We start from the raw sequence: 24,797 nt of genomic DNA on the forward strand, positions 1-24,797 counted from the left end.
AAAGAGCTGGATGTAAGTAACACGAGTGAGAGTATCATTTCTAGGTAACAGTACGTTAGACAATTCAGAAAAACATTACTGTTGATGTAACTATAGATCTTTCTTGACATACCATGGAGCTCCGTCCCAATAAAAGCACTGTAAATTGAAAACATCATAAAGTGGAAAATGCCTTTAATAAATCCAACCTACTGAACATCACAGATTAGTCTAGCCAACCTCAAGCAAGCTAAGAGCCCTTACGTTAGTCTACAGTTGGGCAAAATCATCTAGTACAAAGCATATTTTATAGTAAAGTGTTGGATATCTCATGTAACTTATTAAATACTGTACTGAAATACTGTACAGAAAAACAGAATGGTCATATGGGTACAGAACGGTTGTCAGTATACTGGTTGCTTAATTTTGTGGTTGTGTGGCTGAGTGGGACATGAGGCCCACTGCCACTGCCCAGCATCATGAAAGAGGTTAATACTGCATATCGCTCACCATCCCAAGAAAAGATTAAAAATTTAAGTAAGTTTTACTCTGAATGCGTATCACTTTCACAACACCATAAAGTCAAATGAGACTGTCTGTAATAAATTTGAACATGTATATAGGAAATATTTAGATGAGTGCATCAGAGATCTAATAAACCAACTAAGATTTATAGGGACTTTTTAAAGGACCATTTAAGCCCTAATATACACAAATTCCTCCAGAAAACTAGAGAGGGAAGTCTCTTCAAATTTGTGTGAGTTTAGCATTATATTGAAATTAGTATTTCAAAAGCATAATATAAAATCCTAAAATGCTAAGGGATAGTAAACAAAGGCTAGTAATGGTAATAAAATTCTTAAAGATTAAAACAACAACAACAACAAAACATTGCTTCCAATGCAGAAAAGCACTCAATAAAATATAATATCAATTTATAATTTTGTAAGTTGTAATATAAGGAAATATTTTAACATGATAAAGATAACCATAACAATATGAAAAGTATTATATTATTAGTAAAATATTAGAAATATTTCCATAAAAGTCAGGAAAAAGCCAATTTTCTACTATATGAACATTATATTTGAAATTCTAGCCAATGAGGTAAGAAAGGAAAAGAAAAAAAAGAGAAAAACAAAACAAGTAAGGAGTATTAGAATGGAACAGGAAGAAACAGCCTTGTTAGTACTTATAGAAGACAAGATTAATGACATTGAACATCCATGAGTACTTACAGACAAAATATGACTAATAATATAGTTGGGCAAGGTTGTTGGTTCCAAGATCAATATATAAAAACAAACTGAATTAAAACAAATTAGAAAAAGGTGATTTAAAGTAGGCTCTTTTTCAGGGTGTGTGGGCGGGTCAGTTTCGTTAGTGTCTGACTCTTGATTTGGGCCCAGGTCATGATCTCAGGGTTGTGAAATCACCCCCTGTGTCAGGCTCTATATTGGGCATGGAACCTGCTTAGGGTTCTCTCTCTCTTTGCCTTTGCCCCCTCCCAACCTCTCCTCTCATGCACACACACTATCTTTCTCAATAGACAGATAGATAGATGATAGATAGATAGATAGATAGATAGATAGATGATAGATAGATAGATAGATAGATGATAGATGGATAAAATAGTCTCTTTTATAATGAGGAAACATCTATACATTAGTTAGTAACAAATAACTGAAGAATTACAGGTCTTCTCTCAAAAAAATATAGTGTTATATAAGGTAATCAATGAAAATCATTGTGTTTATGGATGAAAATAATCAACTTTGCAAAGATAACAGTTTTCTCCAAACCAACATATAAATTTAATGTGATTCCAATCAATATTCCAACTGGGGTTTGTTAAAGCAATTGAGCAAAATAAAGGGCTAAGGACGCTAAAAACCATTTAGAAAAAAATAAGGGCATGGCATTTAACCTACCAGAACTCAAGGTCTCTATGATATATGACACTTGATATAACATAGCACTGTTCAGAATAGACAGTGAAACAGAATAAAGACTCCAAACACAGAACCAAGCATATATCAGTTATTATGTAAGTAGGTATAAGAACAGGTGCTGATACACTAAATATCTATATCTATACAAACAGCTAACAAAAAAATAGATGAATCAGTATGTGATGTGTGGAATAGTGTCAGCCAAATGGCACACTAAGAGATTCTCTTCAGCAGCAATAATTTGGCAGCCACCCATGGTCAAAAGTGCCTTTGTGGGATCCAGGTGGGAGATTTGTAGTTCAGATAGGACTTGGTTACATCCCCATTTGGCTTTGATCCTGTCACCAGCATACCTCAGTTATGCAAGGGGACCTGAGGAGAGTCACATCCAAACATGGCTCAGTTAATAGGCACATAGAACCTGTTCCTGGCCATGGACACTGAAGTGACCTGTGACTCAACTCCAGTCCCTCTTTGCCACAGTCCAGGAACCCCTGAAGGTAAGCCTACCGATCTCGGTCCAATTGTAGATTCTGATATGGCCCTATAACCAGTCTGTAGCCCCTCCCAACTACCGTCCACTTGCAGTTCTGTCAGCACAGGGTCCTATCTGAATCTCCAGAGATTCTGAAAGGGCACTGTACTTGGCTCTACCCCCTCCCAACCGTGGGTAATGGGCCCCTCCTTTTGCTTCAGGAACTTGGTGGGAGACATTCTTGTTTATGCCTCCAGAGCCAGGTATGCAGACCTCAGTCTTGGTTGTGGACCTTGAAGCAGTGCTTGGACTCAGTCCCAGCCCCCTCAGCCACCACCTGGAAAGTTCCTCCCACCTTGGAACCCACCCAGTGACAGGGCAGGGCTCCTCCCAAGGACCCTCTGGGAGCCACACCCATCCATGTATCCGGTAATAGGTTCACTGTCTGAGTACCTCCTTTTGGACCTTGAAATGGACACTTGTCCCAATGCCATCCTACTGACCAAAGTCCTGGAGCAGTTGCATCCCCTACAGAGACCAGACAGGACCCACACATGCCTAAGCCCCTCGTAACAAGATTGCCAACTGCTTACTCCACTGTAGATCCAGTAACAGCCTGGCAAACTGGCTTCAACCTAGCATAATTGATTCCAGAGGTATGGAGGATCCAGTGTACAGAGTGGTGACTATAGTTAATGGTTACATTGTATACTTAAAAGTTGGGAGGAAAGTAGAACTTAGATGTTCTTGCCGCACACATACAAAAGGCAAATATGTGAACTAATGAATCTGTTAACTAATTTTATGGTGGTAATCATTTCACAATATATACATACACCAAAGCAGCATGTTGTATACCTTAAACTTACATAATGCTAAATGTCAATATTTTCTCAAGTAAGCTGGGAAAACAAAATGTGATGTATGGGAAATTGTTTCTCTATTGGATAAAATGTCAGTTTTTATTCATGATAAATGTCAAATTAAATAAAGATATATCTGTGAAAAGAAAAAAGATAAATCTGCATAATATAACATAAAAGTTAATTTTTATGACCTCAGAGTAGAGGGAAGAATTTCAAAAGGAAAACACATAAAGCACAAATCATATAAGAAAACAAAAGTGCCATATTGGACCACATTAAAATGGCAGAGTTCTTGATGACAAAAGATAGTAGTACAATGTTAGAAAACAAGTCACAGACTTGGAAAGGATATTTAAAAAGTTTCTGGGAAAAATAATTACTATACAACACATATAAGGAATCTACACATAAATAAATAGATAAATAGGTCAATAAAATCATTAAAAGGATATGATCAGTTAAAACAAAATGAAAATTCTATAGTTCCTTAACTGTATTAGTATGTGATCCGTTTTTCTAATATTAGGTAAATTAAAATTAATACATTATACTAAATAAACTAATAGAAAGTCAAGTTCTAGAAAGACCAAGTAAGACTATATTGCTTCAATATAAACTAGAGTCCAATTTTTAATAGCTAGTAATACTGAAAAGGCTAACAACATGCCAATTCCCATGACAAAATTTCTGCATTTGTTAAATTTAAATGGTAGGTACATAGGTTTTCTCAGTGCCTGGAATTTTTCATAATGATACTTTTTATTTTTTATTCTTTTTAAAGATTTTATTTATTTATTTAACAGGCAGAGATCACAAGTAGGCAGAGAGGCAGGCAGAGAGAGAGGGAGGAAGCAGGCTCCCCGCCGAGCAGAGAGCCTTATTCAAGGCTCCATCCCAGGACCCGCTCATGACCTGAGCCAAAGGCAGAGGCTTTAATCCACTGAGCCACCCAGGCGCCCCTCATAATGATACTTTTTAAACAGCCAACTTTTAAAACTCATGAGCCATTAGATTGAGGAAATGCACTAATTCCTTGACTGAATAAGGTGTAAAATGGTAGGGGGTGCTCATCTCAAGTCTCCTGACTTGAAAGAGTATGCAGTAGGAATCCTTTTCCTTGATCTTAATTTCTCTTTGGGGACATACAAAGATGCTTATGGAAATGACTCGAAATGACTCCAGGCTTATTAAACACTTTTTAAATTATTAGAAATAGGTATGTAATTAACATTTGCCCAAACGGCCCTTTATTACTTGATGTTTGTTCAAATTGTTTACCATCTTTCCACTAACCCAATATTTACACCCTTATTAACAGCATTCTCTCACAGTATGAAAATATCTCTATTTCTGACACAAACAATAGTATAATAGGACTGATTCTTTTGTATTTTCACAAGAAAGTGATAAGACAATTAGGACACCACCAGCCCCAAATATTTGCCACTTTTCCCATAACTTCCAGTTTGTGACAATGTATTTCCCAGGAATAGTACTGATGACAGATTTTTACCACCATGAAATGCTTGGAAATGCTATTTTCATCATATGTATGGTAACCTACATTCCACCCACATTCCTTAGCCTACATATAAAGTTATTAAGGTGATCAGTGACAGTGCACTCACTTTGCCAGGACAGGCTGTGTTTGTTTCTATTGGCCTGGGATACCATTCAGTTTAGCATCTGTTCTGGATTTTTATTTTTAAAGAAGGCATTATTATTGCATTATTGTATTTTGGTTATTATTTCACCATAATGAATTAAGATGGGCTTGGTAATACTCCCAGTGTCTCACATGGTCTCCATTAATAATTTGGGAGACTCGCATGCATTAAGTGCATTTTTCACTTTAACGGGCTTTTATATCGAAAGGATGATTAGCTATATCCACCCATTTTTTTCTCCACCCTTTCTCCAAAATACTAATTTCCTTTTTAAGGACAGGATGCATAACACTTGAATAAAAGAACTAGTGTGCTCAGAGAGCAGCGGTGAGGGAGAGTTAACTCTTGTGTTTTCTTAGGAGAGGCAGGGTTGAAATTGTTTCTTCACCCTGACTGGCCACTTCACTGGCTACTTACATCACTGTCCGTGTCGAAGGCTGCTGTGTACGCAAGTTTGCTTGGTCACTGTTCATGGGATGGTGGTAAATATGGATAATTACAGACCTGTTTTCTCCAAGATATGTATGGAAATACAGTCTTAGCTGTTCTGCTGTCAACCGGAGAGAGCTGTCTGAATACAGTTGCTGTGGTGCTAATTTTAGCACTTTTTACATGACATCATTCCAAAGCTATTTATTTTATTGTGCACTAACACATGTTATTTTTACAAGAACTCTTTTGATCACAACAAATTCAAGAAAGCAAAAATATTTGAGGAAAAATTAGGCGCCAAATTTCAACTTCTCTGGAAAGTTGATGGTGAGTTGGTTTCTGTGCAAATGTCAGTTAACCTTTCCCATACTCCGTGAGGTTGTGGGGTTATCTAGTACTTGAAATGCAGAATGGTCATGCCTCCAGGAAGGCTCCCGGTGATCTCTGCCTCCTGCTATTTCTATCATGTATCTAGTCTTCTCCACACAAAGGTTGGTCAGTATGGTAAATAGCAAAAGTAAGGGCATATTGCAGTCAACGTGAGCTTAGAAAGGACTGATTGTCATCTTGAGCACCTTCTCTCTCTCTCTCTCTCTCTCTCTGCTCTGGGGAAAACAGCTGCTATGAAGAGGCCCACATGGGAGAGACTAAGCCTCTGGCCAAGAGCCAGACAGGAACTGTGGCATGCCAGCTACCATGCAAGTGAGGTTGGTAGCAAATTCTCCAGCCCAAGGTGAGTCTTGAAGGAACTACAGTCTCTGCCAACAGCTTGATTGCAACCTTATGAGAGATCAGAGCCAGAACCATCCAGTTGATCTGTTTCTAGATTTTCAGCTTTCAAAAACTGAGTTGTTTGAACTTAAATTTTGAGAAAATGTGTTATGCAGCAATAGATAACTAAAAGAAACTATGTTTAAAAGAGACTATGACAAGCACAGTTATTGAACATGTTTAGCTGTGGAAAGTGCATTTACATACCATCCGGTGAAGCTTGACATTTCATTTAGATCAAGCAACTGTTCTAAATTAATTTCTCTTATTTTCCACTTCAAGCTTTCCTGTGAATGTACAAGAAAGTTAAAAAAAAAAATATATATATATATATATATACACACACATACATGTATTTGTTAATGTGTTAGATCATTAACAGAAGAACTTTGCAAATAGATGTATTTATGCCACTCTATGAGATGATTTGAGTAGAAAATTAATTAATTTGTAATGGTCATATTTTTAAATTCTATTAATGGAAGAATTAGATTTTTTTTTAATATAATTTTTTATTTTTTATAAACATATATTTTTATCCCCAGGGGTACAGGTTTGTGAATCACCAGGATTACACACTTCACAGCACTCACCAAAACACATACCCTCCCCAATGTCCATAATACCACCCCCTTCTCCCAAACCCCCTCCCCCCAACAACCCTCAGTTTGTTTTGTGAGATTAAGAGTCACTTATGGTTTGTCTCCCTCCCAATCCCATCTTCTTTCATTTATTCTTCTCGTACCCACTTAAGCCCCCATGTTGCATCACCACTTCCTCATATCAGGGAGATCATATGATAGTTGTCTTTCTCCGCTTGACTTATTTCGCTAAGCATGATACGCTCTAGTTCCATCCATGTTGTCGCAAATGGCAAGATTTCATTTCTTTTGATGGCTGCATAGTATTCCATTGTGTATATATACCACATCTTCTTGATCCATTCATCTGTTGATGGACATCTAGGTTCTTTCCATAGTTTGGCTATTGTGGACATTGCTGCTATAAACATTCGAGTACACGTGCCCCTTTTTGGATCACTACGTTTGTATCTTTAGGGTAAATACCCAATAGTGCAATTGCTGGGTCATAGGGCAGTGCTATTTTCAACATTTTGAGGAACCTCCATGCTGTTTTCCAGAGAGGTTGCACCAGCTTGCATTCCCACCAACAGTGTAGGAGAGTTCCCCTTTCTCCGCATCCTCGCCAGCATCTGTCATTTCCTGACTTGTTGATTTTAGCCATTCTGACTGGTGTGAGGTGATATCGCATTGTGGTTTTGATTTGTATTTCCCTGATGCCGAGTGATATGGAGCACTTTTTCATGTGTCTGTTGGCCATCTGGATGTCTTCTTTGCAGAAATGTCTGTTCATGTCCTCTGCCCATTTCTTGATTGGATTATTTGTTCTTTGGGTGTTGAGTTTGCTAAGTTCTTTATAGATTCTGGACACTAGTCCTTTATCTGATATGTCGTTTGCAAATATCTTCTCCCATTCTGTCAGTTGTCTTTTGATTTTGTGAACTGTTTCCTTTGCTGTGCAAAAGCTTTTGATCTTGATGAAATCCCAATAGTTCATTTTTGCCCTTGCTTCCCTTGCCTTTGGCGTTGTTCCTAGGAAGATGTTGCTGCGGCTGAGGTCGAAGAGGTTGCTGCCTGTGTTCTCCTCAAGGATTTTGATGGATTCCTTTCGCACATTGAGGTCCTTCATCCATTTTGAGTCTATTTTTGTGTGTGGTGTAAGGAAATGGTCCAATTTCATTTTTCTGCATGTGGCTGTCCAATTTTCCCAGCACCATTTATTGAAGAGGCTGTCTTTTTTCCATTGGACATTCTTTCCTGCTTTGTCGAAGATTAGTTGACCATAGAGTTGAGAGTCTATTTCTGGGCTCTCTATTTTGTTCCATTGATCTATGGGTCTGTTTTTGTGCCAGTACCATGCTGTCTTGATGATGACAGCTTTGTAATAGAGCTTGAAGTCCGGGATTGTGATGCCACCAACGTTGGCTTTCTTTTTCAATATCCCTTTAGTTATTCGAGGTCTTTTCTGGTTCCATATAAATTTTAGAATTATTTGTTCCATTTCTTTGAAAAAGATGGATGGTACTTTGATAGGAATTGCATTAAATGTGTAGATTGCTTTAGGTAGCATAGACATTTTCACAATATTTATTCTTCCAATCCAGGAGCATGGAACATTTTTCCATTTCTTTGTGTCTTCCTCAATTTCTTTCATGAGTACTTTATAGTTTTCTGAGTATAGATTCTGTGTCTCTTTGGTTAGGTTTATTCCTAGGTATCTTATGTTTTGGGTGCAATTGTAAATGGGATGGACTCCTTAATTTCCCTTTCTTCTGTCTTGCTGATGGTGTAGAGAAATGCAACTGATTTCTGTGCATTGTTTTTATATCCTGCCACTTTACTGAATTCCTGTATAAGTTCTAGCAGTTTTGGAGTGGAGTCTTTTGGGTTTTCCACATATAGTATCATATCATCTGCGAAGAGTGATAATTTGACTTCTTCTTTGCTGATTCAGATGCCTTTAATTTCCTTTTGTTGTCTGATTGCTGAGGCTAGGACCTCTAGTACTATGTTGAATAGCAGTGGTGATAATGGACATCCCTGCCGTGTTCCTGACCTTAGTGGAAAAGCTTTCAGTTTTTCTCCATTGAGAATGATATTTGCGGTGGGTTTTTCATAGATGGCTTTGATGATATTGAGGTATGTGCCCTCTATCCCTACACTTTGAAGAGTATTGATCAGGAAGGGAAGCTGTACTTTGTCAAATGCTTTTTCAGCATCTATTGAGAGTATCATATGGTTCTTGTTCTTACTTTTATTGATGTGTTGTATCACATTGACTGATTTGCGGATGTTGAACCAACCTTGCAGCCCTGGAATAAATCCCACTTGGTCGTGGTGAATAATCTTTTTAATGTACTGTTGAATCCTATTGGCTAGTATTTTGTTGAGTATTTTCGCATCTGTGTTCATCAAGGATATTGGTCTGTAGCTCTCTTTTTTGGTGGGATCCTTGTCTGGTTTGGGGATCAAGGTGATGCTGGTCTCATAAAATGAGTTTGGAAGTTTTCCTTCCATTTCTATTTTTTGGAACAGTTTTAGGAGAATAGGAATTAGTTCTTCTTTAAATGTTTGGTAGAATTCCCCCGGGAAGCCATCTGGCCCTGGGCTTTTGTTTGTTTGGAGATTTTTAATGACTGTTTCAATCTCCTTACTGGTTATGGGTCTGTTCAGGCTTTCTATTTCTTCCTGGTTCAGTTGTGGTAGTTTATATGTTTCTAGGAATGCATCCATTTCTTCCAGATTGTCAAATTTATTGCCGTAGAGTTGCTCATAGTATGTTCTTATAATAGTTTGTATTTCTTTGGTGTTAGTTGTGATCTCTCCTCTTTCATTCATGATTTTATTTATTTGGGTCCTTTCTCTTTTCTTTTTGATAAGTCTGGCCAGGGGTTTATCAATTTTATTAATTCTTTCAAAGAACCAGCTCCTACTTTCGTTGATTTGTTCTATTGTTTTTTTTGGTTTCTATTTCATTGATTTCTGCTCTGATCTTTATGATTTCTCTTCTCCTGCTAGGCTTAGGGTTTCTTTCTTGTTCTTTCTCCAGCTCCTTTAGGTGTAGGGTTAGATTGTGTACCTGAGACCTTTCTTGTTTCTTGAGAAAGGCTTGTACCACTATATATTTTCCTCTCAGGACTGCCTTTGTTGTGTCCCACAGATTTTGAACCGTTGTATTTTCATTATCATTTGTTTCCATGATTTTTTTCAATTCTTCTTTAATTTCCCGGTTGACCCATTCATTCTTTAGAAGGATACTGTTTAGTCTCCATGTATTTTGGTTCTTTTCAAACTTCCTTTTGTGGCTGAGTTCTAGCTTTAGAGCATTGTGGTCTGAAAATATGCAGGGAATGATCCCAATCTTTTGATACCGGTTGAGTCCTGATTTAGGACCCAGGATGTGATCTATTCTGGAGAATGTTCCATGTGCACTAGAGAAGAATGTGTATTCTGTTGCTTTGGGATGAAATGTTCTGAATATATCTGTAATGTCCATCTGGTCCAGTGTGTCCTTTAAGGCCTTTATTTCCTTGCTGATCTTTTGCTTGGATGATCTGTCCATTTCAGTGAGGGGAGTGTTAAAGTCCCCTACTATTATTGTATTATTGTTGATGTGTTTCTTTGATTTTGTTATTAATTGGTTTATATAGTTGGCTGCTCCCACATTGGGGGCATAGATATTTAAAATTGTTAAATCTTCTTGTTGGACAGACCCTTTGAGTATGATATAGTGTCCTTCCTCATCTCTTATTATAGTCTTTGGCTTAAAATCTAATTGATCTGATATAAGGATTGCCACTCTTGCTTTCTTCTGATGTCCATTAGCATGGTAAATTCTTTTCCACCCCCTCACTTTAAATCTGGGGGTGTCTTCAGGTTTAAAATGAGTTTCTTGGAGGCAACATATAGATGGGTTTTGTTTTTTTATCCATTCTGATACCCTGTGTCTTTTGACAGGGGCATTTAGCCCATTAACATTCAGGGTAACTATTGAGAGATATGAATTTAGTGCCATTGTTTTGCCTGTAAGGTGACTGTTACTGTATATGGTCTCTGTTCCTTTCTGATCTACCACTTGTAGGCTCTCTCTTTGCTTAGAGGACCCCTTTCAAGATTTCCTGTAGAGCTGGTTTGGTGTTTGCAAATTCTTTCAGTTGTTGTTTGTCCTGAAAGCTTTTAATCTCTCCTTCTATTTTCAATGATAGCCTAGCTGGATATAGTATTCTGGGCTGCATGTTTTTCTCATTTAGTGCTCTGAAAATATCATGCCAGGTCTTTCTGGCCTGCCAGTTCTCTGTGGATAAGTCAGCTGCCAATCTAATATTTTTACCATTGTATGTTACAGACTTCTTTTCCCGGGCTGCTTTCAGGATTTTCTCTTTGTCACTGAGACTTGTAAATTTTACTATTAGGTGACGGGGTGTGGGCCTATTCTTATTGATTTTGAGGGGTGTTCTCTGAACCTCCTGAATTTTGATGCTCGTTCCCTTTGCCATATTGGGGAAATTCTCCCCAATAATTCTCTCTAGTATACCTTCTGCTCCCCTCTCTCTTTCTTCTTCTTCTGGAATCCCAATTATTCTAATGTTGTTTCGTCTTATGGTGTCACTTATCTCTCGAATTCTCCCCTCGTGGTCCAGTATCTGTTTGTCCCTCTTTTGCTCAGCTTCTTTATTCTCTGTCATTTGGTCTTCTATATCACTAATTTTTTCTTCTGCCTCATTTATCCTAGCAGTGAGAGCCTCCATTTTTGATTGCACCTCATTAATAGCTTTTTTGATTTCAACTTGGTTAGATTTTAGTTCTTTTATTTCTCCAGAAAGGGCTTTTATATCTCTTGAGAGGGTTTCTCTAATATCTTCCATGCCTTTTTCGAGCCCGGCTAGAACCTTGAGAATTGTCATTCTGAAGTCTAGATCTGACATATTACCAATGTCTGTATTGATTAGGTCCCTAGCCTTCGGTACTGCCTCTTGTTCTTTTTTTTGTGTTGAATTTTTCCGTCTTGTCATTTTGTCCAGAGAAGAGTATATGAGGGGGCAAGTAAAATACTAAAAGGGTGGCAACAACCCCAGGAAAATATGCTTTAACCAAATTAGAAGAGATCCCAAATCGTGAGGGGGGAGAAAGGGGATAAAAAGAGGTTCAAAAAGGAAGAAGAAAAAAAAAAAAAAAAGGAAAAAGAAAGAAAAAAAAAAGAAAAGAATTTTTAAAAAAAGAAAACACCTAAGAAAAATATAAAAAAGAAAAAATATATGTATTAGATAAAGTAGTAAAAAATTGTTAAAAAAGAAAAAGGTAACAGTTAAAAAAAAAAATTTTACCCGAAGGCGAGAAAAAAAAACAAAAACTGAAAAAGAAAAAAATTAAATTAACCGCAAGACTAAAAAAAATCACAGGGCAAAAGCCATGAGTTCCGTGCTTTGCTTTCTCCTCCTCTAGAATTCTGCTCCTCTCCTTGGTATTGAAACCGCACTCTTTGGTAGGTGAACTTGGTCTCGGCTGGATTTCTTGTTGATCTTTTGGGGGAGGGGCCTGTTGTAGTGATTCTCAAGTGTCTTTGCCCCAGGCGGCATTGCACCGCCCTTACCCGGGGCCGGGGTGAGTAATCCGCACCGCCCTTACCCGGGGCCAGGGTGAGTAATCCGCTTGGGTTTGCTTTCAGGAGCTTTTGTTCCCTAAGCGCTTTCCGTAGAGTTCCGGAGGACGGGAATACAAATGGCGGCCTCCTGGTCTCCGGCCCGGAGGAGCCGAGAGCCCAGGGCCGCACTCCTCAGTGCGCGCTCAGAGAACCGCGCCCAGTTACTCCCGTCTGCCTGACCTCCGGCCGCGCTCCGAGCTCACCGAGCCTGCGACCGGTTCAAGGTCACCCCGAGCTGCGAGCTTACTGTCGGCTCTGTCTCTGTAGCCGGCTTTCCCATTACAATACCCGCAAGCTCTGCGACACTCAGACATCCCCGATCCTTCTGTGACCCTGCGGGACCTGAGGCCACGCTGACCCCGTGTGGGCTTTGCCCCGGGTAGCCTCTGGAGCGATGTCCCTCAGCGGAACAGACTTTTAAAAGTCCTGATTTTGTGCGCAGTTGCTCCGCCGCTTGCCGGGAGCCGGCCCCTCCCCCCGGGGTCTATCATCCTGTCGCTTTGGATTCACTTCTCCGCCGGTCCTACCTTTCAGAAAGTGGTTGTTTTCTGTTTCCAGAATTGCTGTTCTTCTTCTCTTCGATCTGCCGATGGATTTGCAGGTGTTTGCAATCTTTAGATAAGCTATCTAGCTGATCTCCGGCTAGCTGAAGTAATCTCGGCCTGCTACTTCTCCGCCATCTTGACTCCTGAAGAATTAGATTTTTTTGAAAATCAGTTTGCTGATGACAAAACATTATCATAAATGTAAGTCAGTTAAAAATTTCAATACATGATAGAATTCTTTGGCTTTAAGGTGAAATATGCATTTTAAATTTAATTTAAAGTAAAAAATTTCAGAAAATTAGTCTGATAATGATGGAGTATATGAAACTTAAGAAATTTTGGAGCAGAAATGTACTTAAGAATGGATTTTTTGTGTGTAGACATAATTTATAACTGTGTCTAGGGAATCTGGGATGCTCTAATAACTAACCTATATTTGCCTATATTTACAATTATTTCATATGTATAAGCTTAAGATATCTAAACCAGAAAATCTTGGTGATGAAGCTGACATTGAATACCAAAACGTATTTCAAAAATACATTATTATTTTCTCATCCTTTTCCCAATTTTTAAATTTTAATTAATTCATTCATTTATTTATTGGTTGTCAAACAACCCTTCATTGAAATATTTTCCTTTGGAGTGCTCAACTAGTTGGGTTTTCTATTGTGCCACTATTTTTTTTTTTAAGATTTTTATTTAAAAAAAAAAGATTTTATTTATTTATTCGACAGAGAGAGAGAGTCAGCAAGAGAGGGAATGCAAGCAGAGGGAATGGGAGAGGGAGAAGCAGGCTTCCCAAGGAACAGGGAGCCTGATGTAGGGCTTGAATCCAGGACTCTGGAATCATGACCTGAGCCGAAGGCAAATGCTTAATGACTGAGCCACCCAGGCACCCCTCTATTGTACCACTACTTATGCCATCAATGATGTCATGCAGGTGGTGGCCATCAAAACTACAGCTCACAGATTGGACAATCCCTAGCATCTCTTTAATGGTTCCAGAGAATTCTCTGGTGAAAGGTTGGTGTTGCATTTGTTGGGCAATGTTTACAATCTCGTCAAAAATGATAGCTACACTGTCCTTAATGTTTTTCTGTGTCTGCCTCTTTGAAGTTCCTTGAGGGCTTTGAAAATCATGGGAGAGGCAGAAGGTACCACTTAAATCTGGGCTTATCTATTCTGAACAGTCAGTTTCACTGGAATCCTCATACCCTCCAATCACTGGTTGTCTTAGTGGTGTCATCACCCCAGGCTTTTTTGGAGATAGACCCAGATGGTCCATCTTGGGGCCAGGGCAGAGGTGGCACTGACTTTCCCACCACTAACCTCAGGAGTACTCTGATCTTGTTGGGGTCGAACTTAGGTGGTGTGCTGTCAGATAAACCTGGATTCAGTAGCACCAAAGTGAGTTGCACCTTGGCCTCCTCCTCAGCCCAAAGCCAAAAGTTCTTTCGCTTGTCTTTAGATTGAAATTGAGAAAGATATTGCAGTATCTGTATTTGGCAAGACATTCAAAAGAATAAATGGCAACAATTAATTTGGCAAGTTTTCCTTGTAAAAATAATTATTGAATTAATAATGTCTAAATTGGGGGCACCTGAATGGCTCAGTGAGTTAAAGCCTCTGCCTTCAGCTCAGGTCATGATTCCAGGGTCCTGGGATGGAGCCCTGCATTGGGCTCTCTGCGCAGCAGGGAGTCTGCTTCCTCCTCTCTCTCTGCCTGCCTCTCTACCTACTTGTGATCTGTCAAATAAATAAATTAATTAAATCTTAAAAAAAATAATGTCTAAATTGAAGCAACATAATAACATAAAAACATTTCAGCCAAAAAATGTTTAGACTTCAATACAATTTAGAATGGAGAATATTCCCCACTTAGCAATATTCCCCACTAGCACCTACAGAGTGAATATTTTATGAGTTAAAATATTATGATCTCTAGAAAAGAATCAACTGAAGATTTTCTTATTTGTTTATGTATATGTGTGTGTGTGTGTTCATATTTATTTACTAGCCATAAAGTGCAACTTTGAAGAAAATTGCAAATGATTTTCAAAAATATTTTTAAAAAATCACATCGATATGTATTAATTTTAAAAATGTCATTAAGATATGTTGGAATGACATATCTTAAAAATGTCATTAAGATATGATTAAGATACTGTTTAAATCGTAGAAATCAGACTAAGAACAATTAGTCTTCTTATTCTTAAACATTGAGAAAATCAGTATAAAAATAGAAATACATAAATAATATTAATATAACAATATGTAATTATATATGAAATAACATATGCATATATTATTCTATACATGTAATATATGACATAAATATAAATATAATGAGCTTTCTTGCTTTTTTAAAAAATAAATATTTATGTTATGGGTATTTTTATTTCTGAAATTAAAATTTTATTAAGACTAATTTATAGATCTGCTAATATATTAAAATTATATTTTGATCACCAAACATTCAAAAAATATTTGATTTTAAATATTTTTCATGATCCCACTCATTTTAAAACTGCCTTGGTTTACAGAAAAAAAAAAGTAAAAGATCACTCTAGTTATTTTAGACATATTTTATAGGTCAGAGTTTAGGCCATTTTTTTGACCAAAGATAAACACCTCCACATTAAGTGATAAGAATTGAATGGTAAGCAATAATCAGATTAAGAGTGTATACATTCTTATTTCCAAATATTGTCTATTTTTATAAAGTGTGATTTAAGTTCCTGTAGCAGAAAACATTTTGTAATGATTTCCAATTATTTATATAAGGATAGAAACTAGTCAAAACTTGGGCTGAAATCAATTTAGGCATAAACACAGTCAATATAATAAGTTGAGATCTAGCCTTGTTTTTCCATTTCATGGAGGGAGCTTAGATTTATCTAAGATTTATCTTAGATCTCCCTCACTCACTATAGGAAGTATCCTGATTTCTCAAAAAGATTCATATCCAAGCATGAACACAGACTATTTTTGGAAGTACTGTGAATTTGTAAAGCCAGAGTGGTTAAACAATTAATAGGACATCTAAAATCCTGAATCAGTTTAGAAGGGTGGGGAATAAATGTGGAGAAAAGAATGAAGAGACCCTCAGAAACCTGGGACTTGAATATTTGCCATTCTAGAGAGCTTTTATCCTGACAGTAAAGCGTGTACGCCTTTGATAGTATTTTAAAATATGAGTCTTTCCATGGTCAGTGAGTTTCCTGGATTGTCTACAAATCCAGAGAACTGACAAACCTCACAGGCAATTTATACTGGGTCAGAAGGAAAGGCTTACTATTATTTGTCAGTCACTAACATTTCTTTTTCAACCAGTGAAAGGCAGTATATACAATCATTACCTCAGATCATCCCTTGTTTGGTAATGGAAGAACTGTATCTGGGAACCCACAATTTTCCCTAATCATACCCCATTCTCTCCTCTTCCCCCCAAAATACAAGGTCTTCACATTATTCTTGTAAACTTATCAAGAAAATAATTCCAACAGTTTCAATAATAGATCTCAATTTGCCATCCTCTGTTTTTGAGGTCTTATGGAAAACTCACATTAGGCCAGCATAGCTTGTGGCTAATACAAAGTTCATTTGTATGGCATTTCCATATCACGGTAATTAACTACTGAAAGACAAAATAAAGCAAACTCATCCCAAATCCTTGACATTCTGCAGAGGAGAGTTAGGAAGAATAAATGAGAGAGATCTCTCTGTTGAATCTGATGAAATTGATTTCAAGCATGTTAAGAAAAGGCAGGATCCTCTCAGAGGTTACTGATATAGATTTTGCCTGTACCCATCTTGGCTGACCTTACTGTCCGTTTCCAAAATCAAACCTGGAGCAGCCAAGTGCAGCTTTGTGAGTGGACAAAGAAGAGTAGAAAAGCAAGATGAGAAATAGTGCAAAATCTGACCACAGGAGCCTCTTGCACAGCAGAATTTTAAGTCTGAGTAAGAGCTGAAGAAGTTTGGAGTCTCATGATTTCTAGGCCGTTCATTTAGGTTGACAAATCATCCCTGTTAGTCATTCTGGGTTTCAGCATAGAGAGTCCTACATCTCTGGAAATTCCTCAGTCCTGGCAAACCTGGGCTGTTGGTTACCCTAGCGGTACTGACATTTTGTTAAATGAAGTAATAGGAAAAGATATGAGAATTGATATTGCAACAGATGGGGTGAGAATGGTGATCATATGGGGTCAAAGAGTGAGTGAAGAGGATGGGGTTAAGCAAGAAGTCATAAAAATAAATTTGCTTTTTGCTTGTACGAGCACATTCAACAAACCACTCCCCTTGTCCAGTCTATCCGTTCACCAAACCTGTTATGAGCCGTGTTGGGAAGACTAAAAGAAAAGTTTAAAACAAGAAGATAATTTTGTATCATAATGAATATTATACATATGAACAACTGTGACACCCTTCTCTGTCCTTTTACTCATGGTGTTGGCCAAAGTAACAGCAGGATGTGGTTCAGACATTGTAGTACGCATTTGGTGCTACAGAAGTGTAATTGAGAATCTGCTTTAAAATCAACTCAACATATCATAGGAAGAGAACAATATTTCTTTTTTTTCTTTCTTTTTTTAAAAGATTTTATCTATGTATCATCTATCTATCTATCTACCTATCTATCTATTTGACAGAGAGAGCGAGAGAGAGAGCACAAGCAGGGGGAACTGCAGTCAGAGAGAGAGGAAGAAATAGGCTTCATGCAGAGAGCCTGATGCAGGACTCAATCTTAAGACCCTGGGATCTTGACCTGAGCCAAAAGCTGATGCTTAACCGACTGAGCTAGCCAGGTGCCCAAAGAACAATCATTCAAAAGACAAGATTTAATTAGAAATTATATAGTGAGTATCCATATAAAAATCAGTGTTTTTATGCTTCTTTTTTTTATTGTGTTATGTTAGCCACCATAAAATACATCATTAGTTTTTGATGCAGTGTATGTATGCTTCTAGAACATCTCTATTTTTAGTACAACTCAAAGACAAATACTAATCAACAAAATTATTTTTATGTATAAATTCTCTGTTTCTTATTCTAAAACAGACATCACAAGGGAAAACCCTGTTTTTCCCCCGAGTTTTGCACTGGACTGAGTCAAGATATAGGAAATGAAAGTGGAGTAATACAATATCTTACTTTTTAAACTAAAAACTGTATTCTCCTATTATTTCAATAGTTATGCTTTTATTTAAATCTCATTTATTATTTAAGGCCATTTACTTGGACATGCTATAGGTATTCCTTGTAATTTTCTAGTAAAGAAGAGCATATCTTACATCAACAGAACAACCACCAAAGAAAATAATACATTATGCATTTTTCCTATTTTTCTTTTTTGATAATCTAGAAAACAGAGCTTCAAGGAGTTATTTGGGAGTTCCTTCCTACTGTGCAATTTTGAGTCCCTTTTAACAGACTCCAAAATATCACTGAAGCTGCCTGTGCAGGAGATTGAAACCTATTAAGCCAGGTAACGCTTCATTTTCCATCAACCTCTTCCTGAGGAGAGGTCATTGAAAAAATTTTTAAAAATGGAAAAAAAAAAAAAAAGAAGAAGGAAGAAGAAGAAGCTGGATCTTCCACAATGTAGTTAACATTTGACATTAAGTGAAAAATAGCCTTTTCTTTCCTACTTAAAGCAGAGAAAATAATGTAAGTAATGTAGGAAATGCAAAATATCAAGAAAACTTGTCTAATGCTCTTCATTACCACCATTTTTGTGAGACAACTTGGAAAGGAGCTGGGTCTACCAGAGAGAGCCTCAGATACTCACCGTAAGTTTACCCTTGTCCCCGAGGGGCCACAAGGTTTGTTTGGAAATATCCTGAAGGCCTGGATCCCTTGTGAGAATGTTCGCCACTTCAATCTCCAGTCTCAGCTGGAAACCCTCTAAGCAAGGCCTTTCATGTGGCATTTCAACATTTCTCACTCCAGTTTCTGAAAGAAATAGAAATAAACCTTGTCTATGTTTATTAAAGCCTGAGAAGGGAGGTTGAATTTCAAGACTGTTCTTTCAGAAGGGTGAAAGTTCAGTCTGGGAGTGAGAAGAAATAATAAAAATTATTCTCATCCCACTTCAGTTCTCCGAGCTTATCTCTTCATCCACGGAAGGAGGATGAATGATCCTGGCAACATGACATTTGTGCCAGTGATTTTTTTTTTCCTTAATTATTTTCTTTACATTTATTCATATGTCAGCATGATATACAACAACAGATTTTAGGAGACACAGAATACTCCTAAGAGTGCTCTTGTTTATAAGCAGATCATATCCATCTGCAAATTACTATATTTGAGGGCATTCTCAAAATCACATTGTCATTTCGAGTACATAGATGCAACTAAATATTATAGTATTATGCATTGAGACATCATAATAAGAGCCAACTCTCATTCTCATTTCCAACTTAGGGCTTTAACTTCTTAACTTGACACATGCTTAAAGTTTAGAGTACTTTCATCTGCATTATCTTGTATAATTCACATCATTCTAAGTGGTAGGAAGGTAGCATTACCACAATTGTATAGATGAGGGTAAACTGCTCCTTGTGCTTAAATGATTTTCCTAAGAAAAGGTAGCTTGCAGAGACTAAGAAACACAAATGGAAATACGATCATCTGACCTTAGGTACATGGCCTATTCTTTCAAAGAAACACTTCTTGAATTTCTTTTGGATTCAAAATACATTTTATGGGGGCGCCTGGGTGGCTCAGTTAAAGCCTCTGCCTTCAGCTCAGGTCATGATCCCGGGATCCCGGGATCGAGCTCTCTGCACAGCAGGGAGCCTGCTTACCCCACTCTCTCTCTACCTGCCTCTCTGTCTGCTAATGATCTCTGTCTGTCAAATAAATAAATAATCTTTAAAAAATACATTTTATGGATTATAAATTATTACATAGAGTGTATATTTAGATTGAATTAAAAGTCCAGACAACTTCCCTCAAGATGCTTGCAGCAGAGTTGGAGTAATTGGACCTATACATAATTATGGTAACAAGCAACCAGTTAATGGTAAATTAATAGGGAAATACGAGTCAAGAATATTCTGAGGGTACCTGGGTGGCACAGTGGGTTAAGCATCTGCCTTCAGTTCAGGTTATGATCCCAGGGTCCTCCAATCCCTGCTCAGTGGGAAATGTTTCTCCCTCTGCCTCCCCCCCCCACCACTCATGTGTGCTCTCTCTCTCTCAAAAATAAATAAAATCTTTTAAAAAAGAATATTCTGAAAAGGAGGGAAACTCATGCCACAGGCAGTATGATAAGATTTTATTACTATTTTGATGTATTTTCCAACTCCACCTTGCAATATAACCCACGCCATGTTTGCTTGCAGAACATTAGAAGATGTTAAACAAGTAATAATGTAATATTAAACATTTTACCACTCACAATGTGTCAAAGATTTTATTGTGCATTTTATTATTCAAACCCTAGCAATAATTCTGTAACACGAGAACAGGATTATCCTTGTTTTACAAAGATATACACAGTTATGCTTCAAGAGGGCATTGGTGTACCCAATATACAGCTAAAGTCTATAGCTTTAGAACTGATTGATCGTATAGCCTGCAATCATCCTATCAGGTGTGAGGGAAACAATGTAAAGAGAATGTGAATTTTCCTCTTCAGTTTAGGCTAGCAAAACAGAGAGATCTTTCCAGTGAGTCTATGGTACTAAACTGAAAATAGATCTTCAAAGTGGAAGTAAGCAGGCTTATCCTTCAAAGCTATTAGGATGGAACAGAGACCATTTGGGGAAGAATAGTCATTTGATTTTAAGTCAAGACCATAATGCTTAGGAAGTAATTTATCTGGATCCATTTAATTTGCTATAATAACTTAATTATATACATATATATATATGCATATATATTTATATATAATATTTACAGTGTAAATACAAACCTTACTGTTCTTCAAAACTCGAGAATGGATCCAAGTGATCATTCTTAAACAACTGCCATTTTTATGTTTTGTGTGCCTCTAAGAGGAAAATAGAAATATTTTCTCTAAATTACTCTTCAAAATTTTGCAGCTTATCTCACAGAAAATTACTGTTAAAGATGTCAGGAAAAAATTAAAGAGCAAGAGACCTCTAGTTTTGGTCCTACTTATTTATTGTCTTACCTTTACTAAATTTCCTAAATAATTTCTCTCATTTGTAAATGGAAGCATTATTAGATCACGCTCCATGAGACATGAGATAAGAGAGAATAAACTTATTTTTCCCTCGGAGGAATATTACCAAGTCATAATATTTCCAACTCTTTTCTCATTGAGATCTAATCTACCAAAAAGAGAATGAGAAAATAAATCTCCTACACAGAGCTTGCGATGGGAAGCAGGGCATGGGTGCGAGCCCATGTGGCAGGGAATCTTTTTATTGGCTGCTCAACTTCTGTCCACATTTCTAGAATAAACATCTTATTCTGTATATTCATTGAATACAATTTGAGACTTTGAAGAAAATCTAGTGTTTGACTGACAGAACTCTGCTTTTCAATTAGTTTCAACTGTTTTCGAAATGAGTAGACACAACTATACTGTCACAACATATTTTCCAAAGGAATTAAAAATACAATGTATGTAGATATTAAAGCTTAAGTTAACCCTTAAATTTTCTTGAACATTTTCTTTTGTGATTCTTCCTACCGATCTTTTCATTTTAGCACTGCACCAAGATGCATTTAATTTTTAAGATGGAGAAAAATAAGGAGTATGAAGTCATTTTGAAAACTTTCCATATTTTGAGATAGAAAGGTAAAAGTTCATGACAAGTAATTCAGAAGAAATTAGGCTGAGGACTATCTTTAAGTGTGTTGTCAACCTCAGACTTGAATTCTCAAACTTTGTAATTATATACTTTCTTAGGGACTTTACACATCAATTTTTCTTCTACAAATTGATAATTAGATAAAGCAATAATGTAACTATTTTGTGAAAAATACTTTAAGCTATTTGATTCTCAAAATAAGGAGTTAATGATATAAGAACTTAAAAAATACTTTAGGCCACTTAACTAATGAGAGACAATCAATCAACTATTTCTTCAAGCAGTACTGTGCCTCCTCTCCTTGATTAAAAGAGTTAAGTTTACAGAGAATATTTTAAAATTAGGGAGTTATCAATGTCCCCTTTGTATACTAAATTAATGGGGGAAAGGGGGAAAATGGAGAAAATCTTTCAGATGAAAGCATTGCAAATAAATAGTGCACTTAAATGATCATCGAATAACCTTTCCTGTCTCTTTCATGTGTTGCCTTGGGAATGTATTAATCTTTAAAGCCTTCTTACATTATAAATATTGCTTATGGCACAAATCATGCAAATTTATCCCACTTTCATTACTTCTGAGCTTCTCAGGTCAAGAGCTATCATTCAGAAAACATCAACTACTTCCACTAAACCATATTATAGATCTATGTCAGTTCATATCCAAATGCATGATGCAGCACCATGATAAATCCTTCCTGGCCTTTGGCAAAGGTGGTAATGTGAGGCCCTGTTTAGTGGAGAGGGATTTTATGATTTAAGTGCATAGTTCTCAGGGAGTTAAGCAAATAATAAGCAACCTCTTGACCAAAGAACTTTTAAAATACCAGGAAACGATGCCAATGGTGTTAGAACCAGGATGTGTTAAAGAAAACTGCCCTATGAATACCCATTAGAAAGAGTAGAACTTTGTACTCAGCTGTCAAGGTGTCCAGAGAGAAATAACACACTACAGCAAAATTTATGATAAAATGGAATGTAAAAGCACTATCTAGAACTGCTATTAAATAAATTTATGAAACCTTCAAGAGTCAAATGTTCTCTTGTGAAGATGACTCCTCTCTGGCTTCTAAAGATGCACATACTTTTATCATTAATCAAGTGCAGGCACCCAACTCCTTCATTAAACATTTCAAACCTGTTTAAATCCTTCTAGATTAGCAACTCTAAGAGGGCAAAGCAGCCTCTCAAGCAATGAGAAGTTGTAACTAGAAGGTTAAAAAAAATTTATATATATATTTTATATATACACATATAAATGTATACACACATTTACATACATACATATACCTACATGCATATACACACGTGTATATACACATGTACATGTGTAGATATATACATACATATGTGTATATACCCATACATATATAAATACACATATACATATATACATACATTATATTTCATTATCTATAACCTATATGTTAATTATAATCCATGCTATCTATTAAGGACAATAATCTTGGAAGTTCATGTATTTGTTCCAATTATATAACTCATTTTGGATGTTACTGTTAAGAAATTCCTCTAATTTACAAGATAATTCAAAAAATAAAAATATCTGTTATTCAATCTTATTGTTACCGAGCCTGCCATGTGTTACCTAACTTGACTTGGAATGATAACAGCTAACATGTATTTACTTTGATTAGGCACCATTCACTCTGTTATTACTCTCTACAACTTCACTGAGTTAACTGTTCTTAATGTTTCCATTTTGTAGGTGAGAAAATTGAACTGGGGAGTGTCACGATCACATAGCTAGTACATAGAGCAACTGGGACTGAGCCCCAGGAATTTGAAGCCAGGGACCTATCTCTGATTTCATCTCTCTATTGCCTGAAGGGACCCGTAATGAAATACAAATTAAAGACAAAAATTCACCCTCTTAGAAGATTTTAAAAATAATTTGTTGAGGACAATGACCAAAGCAGAGTTTCAGAGCACGAACAGCTTTCTTGAAATAAATGTCTACTTTCAGCCAGTGGGGGCAGAAATAAAATAAAATTCTTGTTAGGAGATGTAAAGCTGGACATATTTGCAAAGGAAAGAATTCTATGACCTTACATGTGCATTTCCTATAGATTCTTAGGTTAACCCCAGACACGAGTCAGTGCTAGGAAGACTTTTTATCTCCCAGGTGATGATGACATAATGATAATGCAAATGAAAATGATGAAGAAAAATAGCTTCCCTTCCTAAGTTATAAAGTAAACATAAACATAGTTTGTTAGATGACATGAAACGAAAACATGGCAGAGAATTAATCTTTGCATTCAGGTTGGTGGATGGGAAAATTTGCAAAGGTGGAGAGCAGAGGTGAATTAAAGGTGGTCCGAAATACACATTTTAATGATGAGGGACCTGCTCTCCAAAAGCTTGTAAGTGCCAGCAATTTAATTTGCTGCAAAGAAGACAAAAAGAGTTGAACTCTACCTTTAGAAGGAAGGCTGCATTCTAACCAGAGGGGCCCTGCAGTTTCAAACATGACAATGTGACCTGGGGCGTGTCTATAGCAACTTCTGATGGAGTCCAGAGACGAAACACAAAATAAAGCCAAAATAATGAGAAAAAACTTTCAATTAGTGATGAGACTTGAGAGGGTGGCCTCATTTTCAATTTCTGTTATTACCTGTAGGCCAACAATACAAATGGGATAACATATAATTTAAATCTCAAGCAACTGATCAAAACACTCTAATTATTTCGAGGTACATGTTTATCCCATTGCTGGATTCAGGTAAGGGGTCTCCTCTTGGAATTAACTGTACACAGTTGCTGTTTCCAGTTTGGTCTAGAATGCTATATAATTTGAAAATGCTCTTAGAACTTTCTGTAAAGATTCCTTTTCAAATTATTTGAAGTACTGTTAGTTCTATAGTGCTGATGACTCCCCAGACTTATTTGAAACAGTAAGGCCTGATTATCTTTCAACATTAAAGGGAATGTTAGTATCACGTGTAAATATATGTAGCCTTAAAGGGCCCCAGGCTTTGGTCTCTGACTCAGGGAGCCTCCAGAGAAAACAAGACTGAAGGACTGGACCCAGCAGTCTCAGAAAACAGTGGCAACTGGACACCCTGCTGGGTCC

General features: G+C 36.9%; 1 long non-coding RNA gene across 2 annotated transcripts in view; it reads right to left on the reverse strand.

Annotated features, from left to right (window-relative positions):
• Positions 1-24,797, reverse strand: part of LOC131836794 (uncharacterized) — a 141,726-nt gene that overhangs the window by 49,168 nt on the left and 67,761 nt on the right. The window contains exon 2 of one of the 2 annotated variants that reach the window (XR_009355784.1): positions 6,350-6,429. This is a non-coding gene — a long non-coding RNA (uncharacterized LOC131836794). Of the gene's footprint in view, positions 1-6,349; positions 6,430-18,703; positions 18,868-24,797 lie in introns of both variants that reach the window. The other variant, XR_009355783.1, reaches the window with a different exon arrangement.

Source organism: Mustela lutreola, chromosome 7 (genome assembly GCF_030435805.1).
Source record: "Mustela lutreola isolate mMusLut2 chromosome 7, mMusLut2.pri, whole genome shotgun sequence".
Lineage (NCBI taxonomy): Eukaryota > Metazoa > Chordata > Mammalia > Carnivora > Mustelidae > Mustela > Mustela lutreola.